The sequence below is a fragment of the Pinus tabuliformis genome, chromosome 7, assembly GCF_031772625.1.
Source record: "Pinus tabuliformis cultivar Carrire ecotype Pingquan chromosome 7, CPIR1, whole genome shotgun sequence".
NCBI classification, from domain to species: domain Eukaryota; kingdom Viridiplantae; phylum Streptophyta; class Pinopsida; order Pinales; family Pinaceae; genus Pinus; species Pinus tabuliformis.
In genome coordinates, this window is record NC_142293.1 from 315,778,996 (window position 1) to 315,793,521 (window position 14,526).

Consider the following 14,526-nt stretch of genomic DNA (forward strand, 5'->3'; position numbering starts at 1 on the left):
GGTTGACACCACAACAATCGGAATAAAAAAGAGCAAAAGGGTTTTGTTATAGTTGTGATAGCAAAAGCACTAAAGGTCATAAGTGTGCTGAGAAGAATTTATTTTACATAGATTGTGAAGAGAAGGAAGAAAAGGAACAAGAAACGTGAAAAGAAGAGAATATACACCAAGAAAAAACCCTAGAGAAAGAAGAAATGAATCCGACCATATATTGTAATGAATTTTCCATAATTACCACTCCTCAAAATATCAAGATAGAAGGACATATCAAGAAGAAAAAGGAAAATTAAAAAAAAATACACATTTTTCTTGATTTTTAATAGCTCAATATTGAAACTGTTGTATCCTTGTAATTTCAGATCTCCAAGATCTGGAATTTTGTTTTGTGGTATCCTTTTGAGTATTCTTTCCAAGGCCACAACTCAGACCAAGATTGGATTCTTTAAGAAAGAGTTATGACCAATCTCCCAAGATGACTTGATTATAGACTAGTTCAGTAGAGAGAACTTGTACGGATTTTCACATGTCACTTTTTTTATCTTCTTCCCTGAAAATAATACCCAAAAAACTACAGTCTATTTAATTTTAGTCATTTTTTATGAAATTTAAATCCAATCCGTGAAAAGAAAGTTATGACAATTTTTCCTAGGTCACTTGTTTGAGATGGAATTCCAGAGCCTGTAAAAACCATAAGTTCCTTAAATCATATATTTGAAAATATAGAAAAAAAATATCTAAAATTCATACTTGAAGTTCACCAATAATTTGGTCCACGTGGTTGTAATTTTATCTTCTAAATCCTCATAGAAAAAATATATAGCGAAAATCCCAAGATGACCTATTTAAAGAAGCGAAACCCTAGAATCTAATGCTCTGATACCAAATGTTATGTAACCAACTCAAAAAAGAAAAAGAAAATATAGATCAATGAATTAAAAATCGTCCTCTTTGAGGGGGAAACCTCCTTTACTTTACATAAATGAATAATTCTTGGATGATACAAATGATAAGACCTCCTTGGTATATATAGGAGTCTAAGGTGTCACAACATAATCAAAGCCTACATAACAATAATAATGTAAGCGAACAACAATAACAATAGTGGGCTTATAGGGGTAACAACAATAACAATAGGGGGCTACACTAACAATAACAATAAGGGGAATACACTAGTATTATAGGGACCTAACACTAGAACCTTGCGTGAACTGCAAGACTTCAAATTGAGTTTTCTCTTCATTCCTTAGGAGTTAGGTCAAGTTCCATATATTGTTGGAAAGGTATTGGAAATGGATATATAGCCAAACACCTTTCATGTGAATTTGAGTAAGTCACCTACATATGAAATTCCTTCAAACATAGGTTACTCAACAATAGCCATTGCACCATAGGCTTAACACATTATTAATAGAAACAACCAAGACATCAATAACAGAAGCCCTAAAATTTACATTACTTGACATCAATGACTTCTACTTAAGATCAATGACAACAAATACCAACATGCTCAAAATTATCCCTCTATGGCAACACCACCAGACATTGTTGGTCACTCATTACAACATCAACACTTAGAAACACTCCCCCTATCAGGCTAAAAAAATTGCTAATGTTTGATCACTCTTCCACTTTGCTTTCACTCTACAAATTCATCTTATCACAAACGTATATCTAATGTTTTCATACTCTCCCCTTTTTACAATAATGTAAAAGGTCTTAGGTGCTCTCCCTTTGACCATTCTCCCTATAAAGGGATATAATAGGTTTCTAATATCCCCCCCCCCTTTGACTCACATGGGATTTATATACTTCCCATTAGATATCACTCTCTCCCTTGGGAAATGGCTACTAGTTTGAATTTGTTGCTAAACATATTGGTTTATCCAACTTAAATCAAGTGATACTAATTAAAGAAAGATAGAGGAAGACCTAGGAAGCATACAATCTTTCCATAATGCATTGTACTACACTTTTCTCCCCCTAAACATGTACTTCTTCTACTAATTTGTTAACAGGTTGGAATTTACCACCAATGGCTAAGGGATCTCCCCATTGCAGAATCCCAATCATAATCTACACCATTTGGTTTGGGGATTATATATGGTATGTAGGCCCAACTACCATCTCATTGGTTGAAGTTTTCTTTGGACAGGAAAGGGAGTATTAGTTAAACAGAATGTATAAACTTCAACAAACACAAGTAAGTAATTGATGAACACCCAATAAAATAGATACCATAAATAACATCAACATAACTTTAAAGCATGAATCCTAAGGAAAGTGTTGTTATTAAGACTTTAAATAAGACCACGCATAAATAAGAAATAATTTTAGCAACCAAGAATGAGTTCATGATTGTTAACCATTGAAACCACAAATGAGCACACAATCCACAATGATATTATGCCAATATGAATAAAACAGTTTATCAACATGAACATAAGGTCAAAATATCATATACCATCCATCTGTTGCAAAGGAAATCCCACAAACCAAAAGATAGATGAGGAGACAGTACGCCAAAGCTCATAGGAACTTTCAATTCATTAAGTTGATAATATTCATGGCACCAACATACAAGGTCTTCATCGAATCCAACAGTGGAAATATACCATTACTCCTTGCATTCACTAAAAGATCATAAGTTCTCAAAACAATATGCACCAGAATAAGTCCAAAGCTAAAAGTCCTTTACAATGTGTCATGAGGGTATATTTATAGAAAATAGGATGACCTTGGTCTACTCATGACTCTTAGAATTCCTCATGACCTTTCTAATTCCTACTTGGTTCTACCCTATCATATCTTTCTATTCACAACAAAACAAATTTATCCTACTCTAACAATTTAGTAATAAACAATTTTGGGACATCTATGTGCAACTCCTCCACGAAGTAGGTGCACCAAAATCAACAGTTATTATGGCCATCTTTGGTTGCTCTTCATGATGTTTGTGAAGGCATTCAATGAAATATGGAATGAGAGTGCTTCTATTGACCTTGATTTAATTGGATATAGTTACCAACTTTGTGTACATTCTCAATGGCTCCATCACATACCATGTAATGTTTTCCTTCGGGACCTGCAAATATCCTGAGTTGGAAGCCTGCCTGAAAGGGTTGATAAATTCTTGAATCTCCTGTAGGATTTCCACTTGTTTCCTTACTTCTCCAACTTCTCCAATGGAAGGAACCCCATGAAATTAAATCACATATGCCAACCCACTCAACAGATGTCTGCAAGAGGCAATAAACCTTTCAACATCCCTAGTTAGCTTATCACGTGATTGGATCTGAATGCATATATGGAATTTGTCATTTTGGGTGGTTATCCAATCCTTATTTGGGAGAACTGTAGGTTCCTATGTATATTTATTTGTCCACTCATGAATGTTTTCGAGAGTTGTGATAGCTTGTTTTATCATGGCATATTTTTCCTTCGTGTACGCTTATACGGCTAGGATAGGGGACATGATGTGATGCAACTTTGACATCTCCTCATATACCGCTGCCATGGATTCTCTCAGGGTCTCAACATATTCCTTAAGTGATTCTTGTAGTTATTTTGTGCTTGAGTGAGCAAGGGAAGGCATATATTTTCTTCTTCGAACCTTTTCGTGTCTTCTCCTACCTTGGCAACTCTTTGCTCAAATGCATAGAGCTTGCCTTGAAGATTTGTGATCTGCTTGCTCATCCTTCCCACATTTAGCTTACTCACGACTACAAAGATAGTTCCAACCGAAGAAATCATCTCAGAATTTAGTGTAGTATCTAGGAAGATGTCTTTCTCTATGGTCATGGACAGGGGTCTACAAGATTCCTCACATTATACTTTTTTCTTTCTTGCATAATCTTACGATTGACTTGGTCAAAAGTAAGTCTTGTGAGATCTAATACCTCCTATTCTGCTTCATCAGGAATTCCCAATTCCTTAAGGGGTAAGTGCCCATTCGGTAAAGGGGGTGGATGGAGGAACATCTAATGGAGGAAGTTAAGTATGTGTGTTAGATTCTTGGTTTTGCTACTGTTGTTGGATATCTTGCTTGTTTTTCTTGTTGATCTCCTCCTCTCTTTTCTTCAGCTCCTCTTCTTCTTGTTTCCTTTTTTCCTCATCAACCTTTCTCCTCTGTTCCTCTTCTATCCTCTTATTTTATTACTCTTCCTGCTCCCTCCTCTTGAGTTCTTCCTCTTGTTCCTTCTTCATTTCCATCTATTTGTCACGTGGAAAGAGTCGTTAGTGCGAACACAACCGACCTTCCTAGAAAGCCTAAGACTTTCTAATGACAAACAAGACAAATAAGAGCAATCCTTCCCTAAATATGCTTTACAATATGAGAAATCAAGTGTTTAGATCTTACCTGTAGTCCAACGCTGTTGTAGTAGTCCAGCTTCGTTGATCCGGATGAGCTCCTCCTTCCCTTCGAAACCTGCATTCACCAACAATCAAACGATTAAATAGCACCTGAATATCACATAAAATAAAACATATTTAACATATAGACCAAGGAGTATATGAAACAACTCATTAATAACAAATTGTTGAGAAGAATGGACTAATTTGTATTAAAAGGTAACAAAAGGAACCATTACAACCTGAGCCTTGGTGTTGTGCAAGCTCCTCCCAGGGTCCACAAGAGTTCTCCCTTACTCTGATCAGCTCACCCACCTCCCAATGGAAACAAGTAAAGATGGTAATCTCTCCTCACAAGCTTCTACAAGGAAGTCCTAATTCCAGCAGCATCTACCCTTAGGAATGTTCAGCTTTCAACCTCCTCCCCCTTTGGCCCAATGCCTGTATTTATAGTGCTCTAGAGGAAGTTATTCAGGTCCACCATCAATGGGATAAGCCCCTCTTTGGATGGGATAGCTCCCCTATTGATGGGATAAGTTCCTCTTTGGTAGGGATACATGAACCATCTGGAGGCGCTTCATACACGTCAAACAAGCTTCTAGAAGACTCTAGAAATGACCACAAGTAACTTTTTTGGAGTGAAACTTGCGCCTTTTGACCTTTACAGGAGTACGCACCCACCCATTTACATACAGAGCGTACAAGTACGCAGGTATTGTGAACTTGGGTTGCGTACCCGCAAGTAAGGCTAAGAGAAGCTGCGTACCAGAGATAATTGACTTTAAATGACTTTTCTCTTTTTCTTGAAGTTTGACATGAGGAGCAGAGGCATGAGACTTGCCAAGGAGGATAGTATGACAGTGGATGGAGCCATACTAACTGCAAATAGTCATGGTGACATTTTTTAGTGTAACACTATTCTTGCTCTCACCTCTCCTTTTCCTTTTTTTCTTGGACCTGTCACTCATCTTCCTCCTTTTTCAGGAAATCTTCCTCTTGTTGTTTCTTCCTTCTTTATTCTTCAAGTTGTTGCTCCTGAAGTTCCTCGAGCTGTTGATCACCTGATTTATGTGACTTCCTCAGCTATTCTTCACTTTTCATTTTCATCTCCTGCTTTTTCCTGGCCAGGGTCGTATTTATTTATTCTATAATTTCACCATCTTATTCTTCTTCCTCTTTCTCACTTGAAGGGTCTTTTGGTTCTTCACTCTTATGCTTTTTAAGTTTCCCGCTTACATTTTATCACTCACCTTTTATCTTGAGCAAGGTGGACCTGTCTTGTAGGCTTATGTTCTCCTGGGAATGCTCAACCTGCTCATCTTCCTTTTCTTGTTGCTTGCTTGGGCTGAATTCTCTGGATGCATTGTACCAATTTATGACCTTATCTTCGTGACTTTGCTTGGTATGTGGGTATGACCAATTAAAATTAACATTCTTACAATGTGCGACTACCATCCTTTTGGGGTCATACGTATAGTGACTTAGAGTCACAAAATGAAATCCCTTCATCTCCTCGACTTCCTTAAAGCTTTCAATAATATATGCTCCAATGGTGAGAGGGAAGGCAAGACAAGGCGTTTTCTTCCCCTTACTTAGTGTCTTTGAAAACCATGTAGTCATTTGGTAACACACTTCCTTCAGTAGTAATTTGTCTATGGCAAACCTGAGAAGTGTGTATTGAAAAAATAAATTAACTTAGACAAATATATAAAGCACACATAAAAACCAGACACAAAATATTGGCGGAAAAAGGCTGAAACCTCATGCTTCTTTAGGTATTCTCTCTCTCTCATTAAAATAATTGAATATAGCATTACAAATAAATAGATGAGAGACAGTGTTCTCGAGATAGTGTGTGCTATCTTAGACACTTTTGGTTGAGATAATTTCTCACCAGACACACACCAATATAGGAGTTACTTAAACTAACTCCTATCTTAGAGGAACAACCCAAGAGTTAGGCACAAATTCCTAACTTGGAATATTTAATTAATTAATTTATTTTTGGATTTATTATTGTTTTATGAGAGAGGCTAACATTCCACCCTTCAATGATAAATCCAAAATAAGAACGAGGAACCCTCTTCCAAGTTCTCATGTTGATCCTCAAAAACATTGCCTAAAAAAACCGCCAAAACTGGATGCTGGAAAAAACTCAAATCTGAAGAGAACATGAATCAGCTACATGCCTAATTCATCTCTGAATGTCTCTTGACAACTACATCACGTGCAAAGCTGCAAAAGGATCCAACTATCCTTTGCTTGAAAACAACATCCGGTGTCCATTGACACAATGTGATGAATGCCTATTGGCGTATTTGCTGATGATGATTTCCCACTGGCTGATGATGTCGAAAAACAACTCAATGTTGTTCTTTCTATGATGAAAGCTACTCACTGCTGCTTTGTTGTTGGTCGCCCACTGGCGAATTTGCTGATGCTCACTGTTGATGAAAAATTCCCACTAGCTGATGAAGATGCCCACTGGCTACTTCACTGATGTTGTCGAGACTTTCAGTCTGACAACCACTTGTCAATTTCATTGACATTTCCCCCCTTTGTTAGTTGAAAGGAGAGACAATCTTCTCCAAAATATATCTAAACTCCTCTCCTTCAGGTGTAGGAGAGTTTTACTGATGTACTCCCTCGTTCAACTACATGAGAGTACCATCATCAGTTCATTGTTGGATGCACTATGTGTGATTGTAGTTGGTTGTAGAACTGAGACAATCTTTTGACTGTGGATGACCATTCCCAAGGATCGATCCATTCATAATTTATCTTCAATTTGGTTGATTTTTGTTGGTTGCGACATTTTTCGGAGGAATGATTGGGCTTGCCACAATGGCAACAAGGATGGAGATCAAAACACTGATCTTCGATATGATCGGTTCTTTGACAATGAGAACATTTCGGTTGGACTTCAACTTCAATTTGCGTGCAATTCAGTTTGTCTGCAACTTTCTCAGAACCTGCTGAGGTGAGTTGTGTAAGAAATCCTGCACTGACGAACTTAATTAGCTTGGAATAATCTGGGATATGTAAGTTGGTGTCATCAGTGACATATCCTAATCCTCGTTGATTCTTCTTATTTTGAATTTCTTCCCAAGGCTTGATGATGGGTTTGGAAGAAATTTGAACTGGAACAACTTCGACACTTGAAGTTGTTGGGATGAATGACATATCATCTGGATGGTTCAAAGACTTGAAAGTATCACCCTTTTCTTGAAATTCATTCCTTTGAAGTTGCAACTCGAGTTGAAGAAACTCAATGGTTTCATGTGTTTGTTGTAGATGTCGTGAAAGATTAGAAAAAGTTTCTTTGCTGATGTGCACCATGTCTTCATCACTGGAGATGATCAAACTGTGAAGAATGTTTACCAAATGAATATATTGCACCATCTAAACTTGCGCACTTGAAATTAGGCTCTCTTGTCATAGATGTCATGCTTTGAACTGTTTCACTTGATTTTGTTACTTGAATGACAGGCTCGCTTGCTATGGGACTTGAATGGCATGCTCACTTGATTTGTTGCTTACTGCACTTGCTGGGAACACTTGCTAGAGTTGTAGAACTGTATTGCTTAAACTATGGAATTCACGCTCACTTGATCATGATCGCATTTGTGTGAACGCTTACTTGCCTTACTTGATGACTTCACGCCCACTTGAATCAATAGCCACGCCCTCTTGATGTCGATATCAGCTTTCTTGATTGGTGTTAGAGTTAAACTTGTTTGGTTGCTTTGATGGTGTTAACACCCAGGTTGTTCCCTATGACTCCCAAGGGAATACGGCTGGGGTAACCACTTAACCAATCTTTGGATCACAGTTTCTAGCCAAACTGTAATCAGAGAGGGCTCTCTCTTTATGATTTGTCTCTGTTATGATGTTGTTTTAGGCTAGGTATTATGCTCAGGTTTTGGTTTATGTTTTGGTTGAAGGACTTCTTTCAGGTCTTACAGTGTAGTGTTTGAGGAGTGAAATATCATTGGGCGATGGAGTCCGGAATTGTGAAATGATTTGATATGCAGGATTGGTGGTGTTCAAACTGCAGGGCCTATTTTGTATTTTAGACAAACAAACTTAGCTTAAATGGTGATGTATGTCAACCAATAGAAAGCAATTAAGAATTTTCTATTAATCTGGTGAGGTGAAAGTGTAACACGCTGCGCAGGAGCAAACTTGAATTCCTGTGACAAAGGCTACTGTGAAAGATGTATTCTGAAAGTGCAGCAATTAAGAATTACACTTATCAAGATTGCATCTGAAGAAAACATTCATTAACAACGCAGATTGAACTCAGGGTATTCATTGAATAAATCCTGAAAGTTATTCTTTTTCCTTGTTGCTAGATATTTAAAGTGAGAAAACATATGGATTTTAACAAACAAAATACATAACAGAGAGAGTTACAGAGACTTATTGTATGGTGAAATACACAGGAATCCAGCAGTTTCCAACAGACACCAGTACGCATTCAACACTTCAGAAATCCGAGAAATTCCATCACTTTCTTTATTAACTTCTGAAAGGATTACAGCATAAGAACTTCTTCAGGAGAAATCAACAACAACCCTTGCAAGCTCATGCGAAGGGGACTTTATAGGGATATCTATACAAAATATCTCAGGCATTGAGTCATCTGAGAGAGAAAATATCTTCATAAATGCGTACAGAAAGTAGGAAAAGAAGTTATTGCAACTTTGAATGCAGCATAAATGCTCTTTATGTCTGTCAGAGGATAATTTGACCTTTGGAGGTCATTGAGTCGGTTGAGCCGCTTTGCTTTAATGCTGAATAACACATCTTTATTTCTTGCTGCGCTGTATTTTCTCGGCCCTGCCACCTGTAGTCTTCTATTTCTGCTTTGTTGGCCGATCCATCTGCTGAGTTGGCTCAGCTTTAATCCGCCGTGCATGCTGATTTTGTTAAACTTTGCTTTGCATGACAACTGATATTTTTAAGAAACAAAATTGTTAAGTGACTCCCTGTTTACAAAATCTTCTGTATTGCGTTTGTCCACCATTCTTGCGTAGGGAGTTGATGCCTGAGAATAACATCCATTGTCTCCTCTGCCTCTGTGTACTTGAAGAAATTGGGAGCCACCCCAAACAGGTGATTGATCTCATTCATTATAAAAAACAGATTCTCGACTCTGTTGTAAAGAGACTGTCTTGTGGCTGGCCCTGTTTCCTCTGAGGTGCTGGGCTTATCATTGATCTGGCTAGTGGCAAATGTATTGACCCTTTTAGCATACTGGTCATGTGTGAACAATCTCCCTGCGCTGTTCAGTAAGCCAGGGAGTCCTCTGCTTTCTAACACTTGAAACTTTTCTAAAAACTTGTTCACCTCAGTCTGCATATCCTGGGTTCTTCTCTCCAAGGTCTGCACAAAGTTTCTCAGTGTGAGAACCCTTTTGACCATTTGGATAGTGTCAGTTCTGTTTGTAATTCCCATGGCAGCTAGCTGAGAACTTGTTCTGTGATTAAGTACATTGATCATTCTAGTGGCCACTTCAGGCATATTGCTCAATTGAGCTCTTGATCTGTGAATCTCCCTCTGTGCCTTTGGGATGAGCTCTAGTTTCTCATGGATAGTTTCAATATATGGCCACTGCTCATTGATAGATTGACCAATGTTAGCCCATAGCACTATTTTCAGTTCGGCCACCACTTTATCTAACTTGAGCTCATTCTCTAGCTCTTTTATTTTGTTTTTGAGGGCTTTCACCTCCCTGTCTTTCTCTGCCACAGTTTGTTTGGATTTATCATATCTATCATTGATTTTAGCCAAAGATTCTTTGGCTGAATTGAGCTCCAACATTTGAGCTTCCAGGACTTGGATTTCGTTCTTCAGCTTTTGCATATCTAGGCTTTGGGCCTGCTCTGTAGTTGTTGGCGCTGCTGAAGTAGATGTTGCTGTTTGTTCGGTCTGTTGAGGAGGAGGGGCAGTGATAGGAGCAGTTTCCTCAAGATTGATGATCTGAGGAGGAGGCTGAGAAGTCTGCCCTTCTTCTCTTTGTTTCAGAGATGCCTGTAATGCTGCCTTTGCAGCTTCTGACTCTCCCAACTTCTCTTGTGCTTGAACCAGCTGTTTATAAATGGAAATCAACAAATATGTGGTGTCCTTCTCATGCCTTTGTTGGGCTACCTCATCTGTCTGAGGGTGAATGGTAGCTGGGATCTTGATTTTCTTTCTCATGGCAACCATGTCAGCATCCCTCAACTTCAAGATTTCCTGTATCCCTGAAATATCTTTGGGATCATGCCCAATTTCAATGATTATGTCTTCCAGGGACCTTATTCTGTTGTCCTTTGCCTGGGATGATGCCTTCTCCAATTCCAGTTGAGAGGCTGTGGCATTGAGGCTGCTCTTTAGCTTATAATTTTCCAATGTTTCATCTGCTAAGGAGGCATACACCATCTCACCAGTTTGTTTGTGCAGTTCAATTTTGTCCATTGGGTGTATGTCTTTGGCCATGACCTCCAGGTTGGTCCTGAGGTAATCTGAGGCAGATTGGGGCTGCAGTGTTGTGGGCAAAAAATGGCTCATAATCATTTTGCCTTCACCTACATCAAAGGCAGACATAAGTCTCTGCTGATTAGTAGGAGCCATGTTTAGCAGATGATTGTACAGCTGTATTTTGATAGGCTCATTCCTCCTTTTGATGTCTATGAATTGCTGTTTGATGCTTGCTTGTCCTTCTTTTTGTTGGCTGGAGGAGCTGACCTCCCCTCCCATAGTCCTGTCCTGTTCCTGCTGGAAGGAACTTGCTGAAGTTTCTCTGCTGGGTGGGCCCATGCCCAATGCCTGTCTTATTGCTATATCCTCCTCTGAAAAATCATTTAATCTTTGTCTCTTTTCTCCCTGGTCGATAGATGAAGTGAGGGGAGTTTCTCTATCCCTCTTTCTGCTTAAGTCCTCCTTTTGAGGAGTTTGGAGGACCGAGGCATCGGTGGTGACTTCTGGCCTAGGAGGCACTATGTTCTGAGCCTGTTGCTCAGTGGAAGTTGGAGTATCAATTACTCTCTCCTGCTGTAAGGGCTGCTATCTGTCATGTTGCCCTTCTTCTTGCTGCAGATCTTGTTGCTATTGTTGCTCTTCTTTATCTGTCTGCTCTGTCTCCATTTCCTTTTCTTTGCCTCTGCTGGATATATTCTCAGTGGCCTTGGTAGTTTGCTGCTTGGCCGTTGAGGAGGATTCAGCTGCTCCCGTTTGTGTGCTTGGAAGTGTGAATACCTGTGAACAAAGCTCAAGGTCAGCCAACTTCTTTAGATTCCTTAGTGCCCTCTTGTTCAGCTCTTCTTGTGACAAGGGCTCTTCTAAGGTCCCTCTCCTCCATTTGTCTTGGTTTGCATATTTTTCAATGTGAGGGATGCTATGGTGATCATAGGCAGATAACTTATATTTGAGCCTCCTCATGGATATTAAATGATTAGGGTCATAGGGTACCCATATGAAACTGGTTTGCAGGCCAAGGGCCTCAAGCATTCTCTCTGCTTCCCTCCATCCTTGCTCCCTCTCATTATAGATAAAATGGCCAAGTTGGCTTTTGACCTTCAACTGTGCCTTTTTGCCTTTTCCTGAAAAATGAAGCACATCAACTCTGCCAAATTGCCTAAAGTACTCTAGGGCAAATAGCCTCATGGGCACATACTTGGGTAATTTGAAAGGAGGTAGATCACACCCATATATCCTGATGACAGTGTGGTTTTGGTAGAAGTACCAATCCCCAATGCTATAAGCTTTGGACAGCTGAAGAATTCTTTGCATGTCATCAGCTAGTCTCGGAGGAGGTGAGCTCATCAGCATTGCCATAGTTGGATGGATGAACAGATCCATGAATTCACAGTAAGTGTATGGAGACTCAGGTCTAATGTGGAAGACAGATGACCAGTAGACCACTGATTTGGGATTGCCTTGGGCATCCATTCTTTTGATTGAAAAGTGAAACTTCTCATGTTGATGGTACAAGATCAAATGGTAAATGTAGGAGGTGTATCTGAACATCCTATCTCTCCTTAAATTCATCAATTGCTCATGAATCTTGTCTGATATGTAGGTGGCGTAGTCATAGCAGATTGGTGACTTGCCAGGAGCAAACATAAGCATCATTACCAAAACATTTGTATCAATATGCTCAATTGAACTATATCCCAAGATGGGAGAAATCATATCTGCAAGGTCTCTGCCCAGCTCATTGAGGTATACATGAAGAATTGGAGGGCCCATCACAATGTTAGTTTTGATGTATAATTGATTAAATTTGACAATTTGAGCATTTGTGAGTTTATCCCCTTGTTTTATCAGGTTTACCAGTGATAAAGGAACCAACTTCTTCTGAGGGTTGAAGCAAAGCATGTCTCTGATAGCTTGAGGGGTAACATAGAAGAGTATTGAACCAGATGGGTCAACAACAGCTCTCTGAGAAACATCATATTGTTCAGCACAGAGGTGGATTAGTTCAGGGAACTGGTTGACCTGAGGGAGCTTAAAAATAGGGAGGAAAGAGTCCCATAAGCCCAATATATCTGTCCCATTTTCATGCTTGGCTTTCAACTCATTCAACAGCTGAATGTGGAATTTGCTGCTCATAAGCTTCTCTTCTGTAATTTGGTAATCCATATCTGCCAAGGTTTGCCATTTCAAGTCCTTTTGAGGGGCATTCAAAGGTTGAACATTTAGTACTATAGGTGTCTCCATTGCACGGGAGGATTTTGAATCAAGTGCAAAGTGATTTTGATTGAGCAGGACAGTACAGAGGAATGCCTCTGTGCCAGGGAGGTGAGATTATCAGGAACAGAGAGTGGTTCTGGGAAATAGCAGTTGAAATACTATTTATAGTGCAACTAGGACCAATGTTTGGCCTTTCCTTGTCTCTCTCAGCGGTTAAATTTGGTTTGAATGAGTCTGCCGCGATTGCGCAGACAGAACTTAGTTTTTCAATAAAATGTAGGTAAAACAAGGCTCGACTAGTAGTTTTCGAGGTGGTAGTTGAAAATTAGAGGCTCTGTAGAGGAATTCACCGGTGAATTTATAAGTTTTATCGTCTTTTAAGCTTTTTGAGTGATTTACAGAGAATTCCAGACGTACAGAGGATAAATGATGAAAAATACCTGGTAAAACAGCGAGCAGAGGTTGTGTGAGCAGGCAGGATTGGTGCTCTGGAGGTCTCCTGGTTGATTTAGCAGGTTGGCGGTAAGTCAGACGTGAACAACATGCAGCAGAAAAAATGAGCGAAAAGAACGTAAAAACATGTTTTTCGGCCATAATATATACTTTTTGACAATTTGGCGCCTTTTCTGTGATGACGTCAACATGACGTCATTGGTGGGGTCAGGGCCGGCTGACGTCATAGGTGAGGTGGCGGGCTTTGATTGGTCCCCGGGGATGGTGAAGTGGCATGCCATGTCGGCAGGTGGTCGGGCGCAAGGGTTGAAGTGTCGGCATGGTGGCAGTGATGTGGGATGATGCGGAGGTGACGTAGCACAGGCGGAAAAAGCTGAAACCGGAAACAGCCAGCGGTTTCATATCGCACCGCTTATGGTACGGGGGGGAAACTGTCAGACGTACCTCCGACGAGCTGTGGCGAGGATGCGTGGCAGCCGAGTGACGTAACCATTTTACGGATATCAGATGATATCCGTCGGACGTGAGACCCGCTCCGATATCGATGCTGACCGTCGGATCTGGAGGGCTCGATCCAACGGCCGTCAGGGAAGTGACGTGACCGGTATATACGGCAGGTAAACGGCAGACGTCGGAGCCGCTCCGATGTGATAAGAGCCGTTGGATGCTCTGGATCAGATTGGGCAGTTGTCGGGGTGATGACGTGATAGGTGGATAAGGCAGCGGGCGGAGGCATAAATACATATTTTTAATGTTTCTTCAATATATTTCGAAAATCGAATATATGCGCAAACTTTGGTTAGGCAACAGAAAGTGGGTTTTTTCGGGATTTTTGGTAGTTTCAAAGGGTTTTCATGGGTAAAGGGGTTTTATAAGGTTTTTCTTGGAAAATAGCAGTTTAGTGAGTGGAATGACTTGAGGAAAGGGAGGGTGGATGAGGTGTAGGTTCATCCAAGTGGCCAGATGTCACTTTGATCCCTGATAGAGAACTTATTGGCTATAATGCCAAAAGGAGGGATATTTATACAAATTTTGGGGTTTATA